Raw genomic sequence first — 9,497 nt, forward strand, 5'->3', positions numbered from 1 at the left:
TGGCTGAGCTGCAACCTTGATTCCCATGCAATAGTTCCCATAATTCAAAACAAATGAACATCGGTTAAGACACAATAATTATGCTGTCTAGGAACACTTTAAATTCTGTCTATATAACAAATTGGTAGCCGTAATTGTCAAGATTTTCCAGAGGAATGGACCAATGGGAGATAGAAGATAGATAGATAGATAGATAGATAGATAGATAGATAGATAGATAGATAGATGGATGATAGATTGATAGATTATAAAGAATTAGCTCATGCAATTATGGGAAGTCTGAAGATTTTCAGTCATGAAGCTGGAGTTCCAGGAGAGTGAATGGTATAGTTTTAGTCCATGTCCTTGGGCTGAGGACCAAGGAAATCAGTGGTGTAAGTTCCAGTCCAAGTCCAAGTCTTAAATCAGAAGACTGAAGTCCCAGCTTCAAGACAGTCAGGCAGAGAGAGTGAATTTTCCCTTCTTCAGCATTTTTGTTCTATTCAAGCCCTTGGTGGATTGGATGAGGCCCATTCACCGAGGAGGGCAGTCTGCTTTATTCAGCCTACAGATTCAAATGTCAGTCTCACCCAGAAACACCTTCACAGATATACCCAGAACAATATTTTAGCAAATATCTGGGTACCTCGTGGCCCAGTCAAGTTGACACAAAGTTAACCATTGCAGTAGTCAAGAGCAATTGTTTTGCTTCCATAGGACTACTGCATTCTCGCTTTCCAAAATGATATTTTGTCTTTGTCTTGTCTTTTCTCCTTATATCTCCTAAGCCCTTTTAATCTCTGCTTATAAGATTGTTTCATAAGTCATGAAACATGAGAAAATGAGAAAATTAAAATGAAATTAATTCAATAAGAATTCCTTCACCTTTCAACCTAAAATTTTCCATCCATCACACTCTATACATGTTTTATTATAAAGGGTCTTTGTTAACTTCGACTTCTCAAGGGCTTGGTTTCTCAATTATCTTCTCATCCTCTTCTAAATCACCATTTCTTTACTCAGTTGCTCCCATTGTCAAAAAGCACCTCTAGTAACTCCTTTCTTAAACACGCACGCACACACACACACACACACACACACACCCCGACTCCAACAGTAGCAATAACAATAGCAATAACAGAATAAAGACCCTTGCTTCACTTTACATCTTCCTCCAATCATCTCTTGGTTCTCCACTAAAATGTTTTCTCAGGAGTCTTCCCTGTTCACCCATTTAAAAGTAGCCACACAGTTATTCTTTATCATATCTTTCTATTTGAAGTCTCCACATTGTGTTTATCACTTTCTTATATGTATATATGTTGATGATGTCTGTTTAATGCTTTTCTCCCCCAAAATATTATATAAGCTCTATGAAAGCAGGTAATTCTTCTGTCTTTTCACCTCTGTATTATTAGTACATACGGCAGACATAGAGGATCCTCAATAATAATTTTTTGAATGATTGAATAAATGAACTATTTCCTATTTTTTCTGTTTACTACTAAACCATAAGATTCTCAAAGGAAAGAACTTTGTCTTTGTGTCTTATCTGTCTTTGCAGTTGGTTTCATAAAGACTTGCTGAATGAGTGAATGAATCATTGACACAAATGAGCAATAATCTAAAGATAAAAGTTATTAACTAACATAATGTGCTGCTCTTGAAATTTGCATTGGCATTTTTACTTTAAAAAAATCAGAATGATTTCTTTGAGGGTTATACTAATTCCTCTTAAACTAGTCTAATTTGTGTGACTTATACATATGCATCTAAATTAATTTTTCTAACTTTAACCAAGGCTTATAAATAAATAAGTATACATATATGTATGTAGATGGATGGCTATATATACACCTACCCACATATATATAAAACATATGTTAGTCCTGTTCTAAGAATCTGCCAAAGTTTCTTGGTAAGACTTGCCAATTGCAATCATGTGACAGGATGACAGTTCTCTTCTCTGGGAGAAGTCCAGACTTCCAGTGTCTGGGACAGAAATAATATAGACCAAGAAACATATATAGCTGATGATGGATGATTTTTGGCTCCTATAATGTGAGCTTTGGTCTTCTTATTGGGAAACTGAAAATCATTAGACCAGAATTATTTTTATTTCTACGCGGCTGAAAATTTTTTCTTTTTGTATTTCTGTATTTAGGCACACTTCAAAGACAATTTGCTTGGTCAATATGGGTTTATATTAAATTTTACCACCCAATGACAAATTGCATGAGATCTTTTTGCCAGTGTAGCTGCCTTATTTCTATCAGAATAGTAAGTACGTATCCAAATATATCCAATTACAGATGCTTTCTTGTTGTCGATAATATAGTACTGCTTAAGAGTAAAGATGTTCTCACTCTCAGGCAGAATTGATTTTGAGATGACAGGGACACTTCAGTGATTGCATTTATTCACACAGAGGAGGTAACAGTTACGAATGCTTTCAGCTGCAAGCAACAAAAGCGTCAACCAGCAGTGACTTCAACAAAGTTGGGTTCGGTGGCACAATGACATTTAGGCTCTCATCTCTGCAATTCTACTGGCCCTCTCTTCAATGTTAAATAATGGCTGCAACACAAACATGTTCTGGCACACTTGTCCTAGCACAAAAGTGTTTAAATGCAGTAAAAAGGAAGTGTTACAGATAAGTGATTTTCTCCTTGTATACTGTCCTCTCATTAAGGAGAGAAAATTCTTCCTTGAAACTCTTTGACAGACTTTTCTTCATATCTTATTGGCTACCAGTTGGTCCCATGACAATGCTTAAGCCAGTTGTTAAAGCCACCTTTTCTGAGAACTAAGGATTATTGTCTGATTTTTGAAAAAAAATGGGGCTTCATTAGAAAGAATAAAAAGAAGAATGACTTTTGTGTTGGCAAGGAATTGTGCCTCCCACAGAAGATTATCAAGAATACTCATGAGGCTTCATGGAGAATATCATACTTATGTTGAATCTTGAATTCAAGTGGAAGTTGGCCAGGAGAATAAAGTCTGGAAAGGTTGAAAGGAAGAGAGAGCTGCTTCTGCAAATATGTAGAACAACCAGAGAACTACAGAAATCATTAGATAGAGCTGGGCATTCTGTATGTGTAGAATAGTGAGAAAAGTCACTGCAGAGGTTACAGATGTCAGGTCACGAAGGCAGCATGGAAGCAAGAAATCAAGTTCTCACACCTTCAGGCATTCATTCTGAGGTTTCAAATAAATAAAGTTTCAAATAAATAACTGACTGGGCTTTCCCTCCATGTGGGGCTGAGAAAATCTAGACATTTCAAGGACAATATTGTCATCTCTCTATTACAAAGAAGAAAGATGAGAGCAATCATTACTTAGAATCTCTCTCTCTCTCTCTCTTCCCCTCTCCCTCCCTTCCCCTTCCTCCTGCCCTCCCTCTCTCCTTCCTTCTCTCCCTCTCTCCCTCTCTCCCTCTTCACTTAGCTAAATCTTGCTCAGGCATTTTACAGCTATTTGCTAAACCAGATTGTACTCAATGGGTTATAGAGCCTCAGAGGACTTGCTAGCTATACTTCCTCTACTAAATGCTTTGAAGAAAAGAAACTGAGAGCTTGGAGTGAAACCAGTTCTGCTATGTTGATCATTATTTATTAGACCAAAGGATCAGTACCGGAGCCCAAAGCTGCCCAATAGAAATGTACTTTATTGGATAGTCGCAGACAAACTTAATTAGATTTTTTCTCTTTGGAAAGGGTAGCAGGTCGAGGGATGGATGAATGCCAAAACTGTAGTAGTAGAGACAAGATGCAGAGGAGGAAAGAGGTAGGGGAGAGAAAAAGAACTGAGACTAAGAGAAAGAGGGAAAGTGAAACGTATCTGAGCTCTAGCAATTAACACAATGAATCATTGATCTTGGAAACTAGGGGAAATAAGAAAATCAAAAGCATCAACTAGTTAACAGTTCTTTAGTGACCTGGATCATATTATCATCATTGTTATCATCAGACCCTAGGAATTATCAAATGTTTTTTCAAAATGTGATCTAATCCAATCTCTCTAAAGAACATAATATAGTCAGAAAGAATTATGGATGAAGTTTGCAATCACAAATTATTTTGAATCAGATTGAATTATTCCTCACCTTCTAAGGTAAGTATCTGAGGTGTGAGGTCTTTGGAAATAGTCAAGTCAATGTTTCCTTTCTATGATCTTGTGGTTAGTGGCTCAGAGAGAAGCCTTTCTTCTCTGGGTAGTCCTGGAGAAGAAAACAATAGTCAAAATAGAAGCAGGCAATCATTGAGGCAACAAGAGAATGAGAAATAATGTTTAGTTATTAAAAGCTGAGGGCTAGAAGAGACATGATTCATGGATCTGTCAGGCTGAGGAATATAGCCTGAAGGACAAATAGAAGCAGGTTGGAAGACAGGAAATATATTTCTGGGAAAGGCAGGCAACAGGGATCTATTCCAGTTGAAGCATACCTATGTCTTCCAGAATACTAGTTCTCCATCATGGCTACTTATCAGAATTACCCAGAGTACTATTGAAAAACGCCATTTCCAGACCTTACTCAAGTCCAGCTGAAACAGAATATGACTTTTAATGCATCCACCCATTATGGAGCTTTCACCTGTCCACATGAAAATATTTGTGTAATGATGGCAACAGTTCTTTTTCAAGAAGAATTATCTTTGGTTCTCAGACCAAGGCTATCTGAATTCTTTTTACTAGAATGTTCTTCCTTTTTTTTTTCTTTGCAATTGTTGTAATAAAACATGGTACTTTTAAAAAATGATCTTAGCAAAATAAAAATTAGCGAACAAAATTATTGCTAGGTTTGAACTTGGGTAATTTAACAACATCACTATCACTAGTTTCCTAACTTTGAAATGAGAGTAATAAAATGTAACAGCATTGTTTTCTATAAATTAAATAAGATAACATATATAATATTCTTGACACATAAAAAACACTCAAAATTTTTTCTCCCTATATTATCAGGTAAGACACTTTGGTTTGCAAAGTTTGACTCCTACTTAAACAATAAAGATGATTTCTTGTTTAAGGTAAATGAAAAAACAGTCTGTGGTGAGTGTCGGGTATTATTTAAATAGGACTCTGGCTCTGTTTTTTTTTATGATCCTTTCTATCCTACCCTCTTATGTGTTTTGGGGTTTGCCTCTGGGCTAGCTTCTCAGGGTGACTGCCAGGAACCACAGTGTGAGAAAGAATGCTATTCTTGAAACCAAGAACAGAATCCCATTCCTAAGGCAATTGGACTACCCGAGCCAATAACTATGGCCAGGGAATGCCATGCATTGAGGGCTCAGCCTGAACCAACTCTGGTGCTAAGGGAAATGGGATTATTCTAATCAATTTAACACACCAGGAACAGCCCCTGGAACTGGAGATGCTGTAAATCTTATCAAACCCAAAAGTTGGAGGAATTACCACAATTTCTCTTATTCCTAAACATACTTGCTATTGGCTGGCTATCTGATTACAGCAGCCCCTTTTGTAGATCCTTACTGCCTGTCTTAAAGTAATTTGGGCTAAAATAAACGAAGCTGCTAACATTGTCTTTAAGGAAAATATTATTTACTTAGTACTTAGAAGTACTATAGTGTTGTTATTGAAATATGAAAAATATAAAAATTAGAAGGAAGAAAAAGGTTCTCATCTGACCAGAGAAGATAACCATCATTAAAATTTAGTGTATTATTGTTGTCTTTCTCTTATGCATGCGCATATTGTTATATACAAAGTTTTGTATGTTTATATTTTACCTTAAATTGAGTTTTAAACTAATATATGTGTTTCTTGATTATAAGAGAAATAGCTAGTCAAGTTTTTTAAATGGAAAAATACAGAAGTGTAAAATGAAAAGGAAAAAGAGGAAAGAAGGAAGAAAATAAGGAGGGAGGGATGGAAGGAGGAAGGGAGGGACAGAGGGAAATAGAAATAGAAATCTCATTGAGATACCATTTCTATTTTTCAGTATGCATCAAACATTCGTTTTATGTAATTGAGGTAAAGCTATTTATACTTGTGTTTTAAGCATAATTAACAAAGAAATGTTCATTTATCTTAGATGACAGAAAATATTTACCACTGGATGGTTTATTAGTCTTTCCCAATTAAAAAAAAATGACTCAGGTAATCAATACGAGTTTTAAAGATGTGGAAAATCATAACTCAAGCTTCCTAGCAATAAAAAATGACCACTATTGCTATACTTAGCTTTATTTTATGGAAGGGAGAAAAGGGGCTTACGTATAATAATTCTTTCAGTGTGGCTCACAACTTAGTAAATAAATTAGCCAATTTTTATTTTAATACTTTAAGCAAAGTAGTATATACATATAATTTTAAAAGACAAATACAAACACAGAAGTCTGTTCTTCCTCGTCACTTTTTTTTGTAACACACTTTTCTTGATTTATGGATACAATATTTTCTTAGTTTTCTGATTATATTATAGGCTTTTAAGTACATTTTTTGTCCTCCACATTTTTCTTTCCTCTGTATTCTATTTTCTCTTTTTAAAAAATATTTAGTTCCATTTTATATTTTGGAGATTGCACTCACATTCCTGTGGATATTGTACCGTCTGCTCACATTCAAGACAGAAGCTCTATATGCTCCCTGTAGGCTCTGTGCATGTGTCTGTGAGGGGGAGCAGTTTGAAATGAGGGGGACAGTTGTTGATTTGGGCTTTACTACTGCAGGGTAAAAGAAGAGGGATCTGGCTGTCCAAATCTCAGTATCTGTTGGCCTTTTATTTTGACTAGACCCTTTGCATTAATTTCCTATGTCTACCATAACAAATTGCCACAAACTTAGTGACAAACTAACACCAATTTATCTTGTATTTCCATAGTTCAGAAGTCTAATATGGGTCTCATTGGTTTAAAATCGAGGTATTGGTAGAGCTATTTCTAGAGGGTCTACGGGAGAACCGATTTTCTGACCTTTTCTACTTTCCATTTCTTTGCTTGTAGTCTTCTTCCATTTTTAAAGCCAGCAGCGTCTAGAGTCGTCTTTCACATACTCATCGCTCTTACACTGAGTTTTCTGCCTCCCTCTTCTACATTTAAAAGACCCTGTAACGCTTTCCTGCAGCAGTAGCAGTGAAGGTCAAGCTGTGTAGTCTCAGTGGGTACAAGATCTACACCCGGACACACGAGGCCCAACCCCAGGACCGATGGGAAGGTTTTCCAGTTTCTTAATGCAAAATGCGAGTCGGCATTCCTTTCCAAGAGGAACCCTCGACAGATAACCTGGACTGTCCTTTACAGAAGAAAGCACAAAAAGAGACAGTCGGAAGAAATTCAAAAGAAAAGTACCCGCAGTGCAGTCAGAATCTAGAGGACCATCACTGATGCGTCTCTTGCTGATATAATGGCCAAGAGGAATCAGAAACCTAGTTAGGAAAGCTCAACGAGAACAAGCTATCAGGGTTGCCAAGGAAGCAAAAAAGGCTAAGCAAGCATCTAAGATGACAGCAATGGCTGCTGCTAAGGCTCCCACAAAGGCAGCACCTAAACCAAAGATCGTGAAGCCTGTGAGGGTTTCTGCTCTCTGAGTTGGTGGAAAATGCTAAGTTGGCAGATGAAAATTTTAAATAAAGATCTGAATATAAAAATACATACATACATACATATATACATACAAATAAAAGACCCTGTAACTACTTTGGACCACTCAGATAATCTCCTTACTTTATAGTCAACTGATTAGCAACCCTATTTCTATCTGTAACTTTAATGTTCACTAGCCATGTAACATAACATATTCACAGGTTTGGAGATTAGGACATGGACATCTTTAGAGTATCGCTATTCTGCATACTACACATTCCAATTTCTTGTCTGACAATCACTTCTTGAAGCAGCAGGAATGGGGCTCAGATGTCTTGATGTTGTATAGAAATTTCATACCTCCCCCGTCCCCCTGTTTTCTGCAGGGGCTCGTTTCCCATTCTCTGATGTGCATTGTGTTCCCCCTCCCAGTGTGAATTCCCTAGGATTTCACTTACTTGAAAAATGAATCTCTGATTATTGCCAAAGATAGAAATTTGTCCAGAATTCTAAAAACTGCCTGGAAGGGGTAATAATTCTTGAAATGGAAGGTGGTGGTGATCACGGTGCAGTGTGGGTAGCTGTGTGCCTGGGTGGTATCGGTTGAAGGAATGTGGCAGGCTAATGACTGACTTTTCAGACTTTTAAATAATTTTCCCATTTTCAATTCCAGCCACTACTCCAACTTTATATATACCTGGTGTATTCCCGAGCCTTCCCCAGATTCATCCATTTGCTTTTCTTCTTCCAAATTTGTTGACCTCCTCTCTTTGATAATTTCTTCTCACATGATTTTTTCTTCCTGTGGGTTTATGCCATATTTTATTCCTTTATTTTTATTTTAGTGATATTTTTGGAAAGATCAGAGATAAACAAATACAATCATTAACTAGAAGATGTTTATTGTTTTAAATAAATGATAATACTAAAGAACAACATATTATTTTATGCTGTTACTGAACATGGAGAGAGGGTCTATATAAATTGAGAGGTAGAGATTTGCAAATAAACATTTATGTTCAGTTAACTGGAAAAGAGAAGTAAAAGAGAAAAAAAAAAGAGAAAAGAACAGATTAGGGAAGCATTGCAGATTAAAATTGTTCCAAAACTGCAGAATTCATCTAATATCACATTTTTATTTGGATTAATGAGAGGAGTCCAGACTAAGTAAGAAAAACTATGCAAGTTCTTTCATATTACTACTTCTGCATTTAAATTTTTGAATCATCTCTGAGTTATCCAGGTTATAACTCCAGGATATGACATTTTCTGAGACAATACATATCAAAGAATCCCTTCTTTTGCCTACATGCTTGAAAGATATCTTGTTCAAGTATAAATATTTTTAGTTATTTTTCCTTGAAATCTATATGTTTCTCTATTGTCTTGAGGAGGTGGTTTGTGCAGATGTGTGAAGATGGTTTTTTGTTCCTTTCTATACAGCTTGCCTAGTTGCTTCTGAGACTTTTTTTTAGTTCTTGAAATAAAAATAGACAACCTTGGGATATATGCTATTGATAGTCTTAAAAAAAAAAGCAGAGTTACCTTAATAAACACATTGACATATTTCTGAGATTAGTGTAAAAATGAAAAAATGTTATGATCAAGGGTTCTCTGAATCAAATACAGATGGTCCTGCTTAATGATCTTTCCAAATTAAAAGCTGTCTTAATTTTTAAATCAGATTTTCCATGGATTCACAAGTGGGATTATAAATTAAAGGACTGTAAAAAGCTGAATCTATTATCTGAAAATTTCTTACTTTAAAATCTGTATAAATCTATGTAACTACTTTCACCCTCCTTATTTCAGAAAGTCAAAGCCATAAAGGCTAGTGTTTACCTTTTTTGCAGGAGCTGACATACATAGAGAGCTGTAGTTTTTATCACAGAGAGTGGACATTGTTACAATTCTACTTGGTCATTTTATGACAAAACAACTATTTCAGCCGATTTAATTATCATTTCAATTTTT

The 9,497-nt window shown here is 35.9% G+C and overlaps 1 pseudogene; it reads left to right on the forward strand.

The window, feature by feature from the left end:
• Nucleotides 1-295: 295 nt before the first annotated feature.
• LOC120597120 (60S ribosomal protein L24-like) lies at nucleotides 296-7,546 on the forward strand (annotated as a pseudogene).
• Nucleotides 7,547-9,497: the final 1,951 nt, after the last annotated feature.

This window comes from Pteropus medius, unplaced genomic scaffold (assembly GCF_902729225.1).
Source record: "Pteropus medius unplaced genomic scaffold, Ma_sr-lr_union100, whole genome shotgun sequence".
Lineage (NCBI taxonomy): Eukaryota > Metazoa > Chordata > Mammalia > Chiroptera > Pteropodidae > Pteropus > Pteropus medius.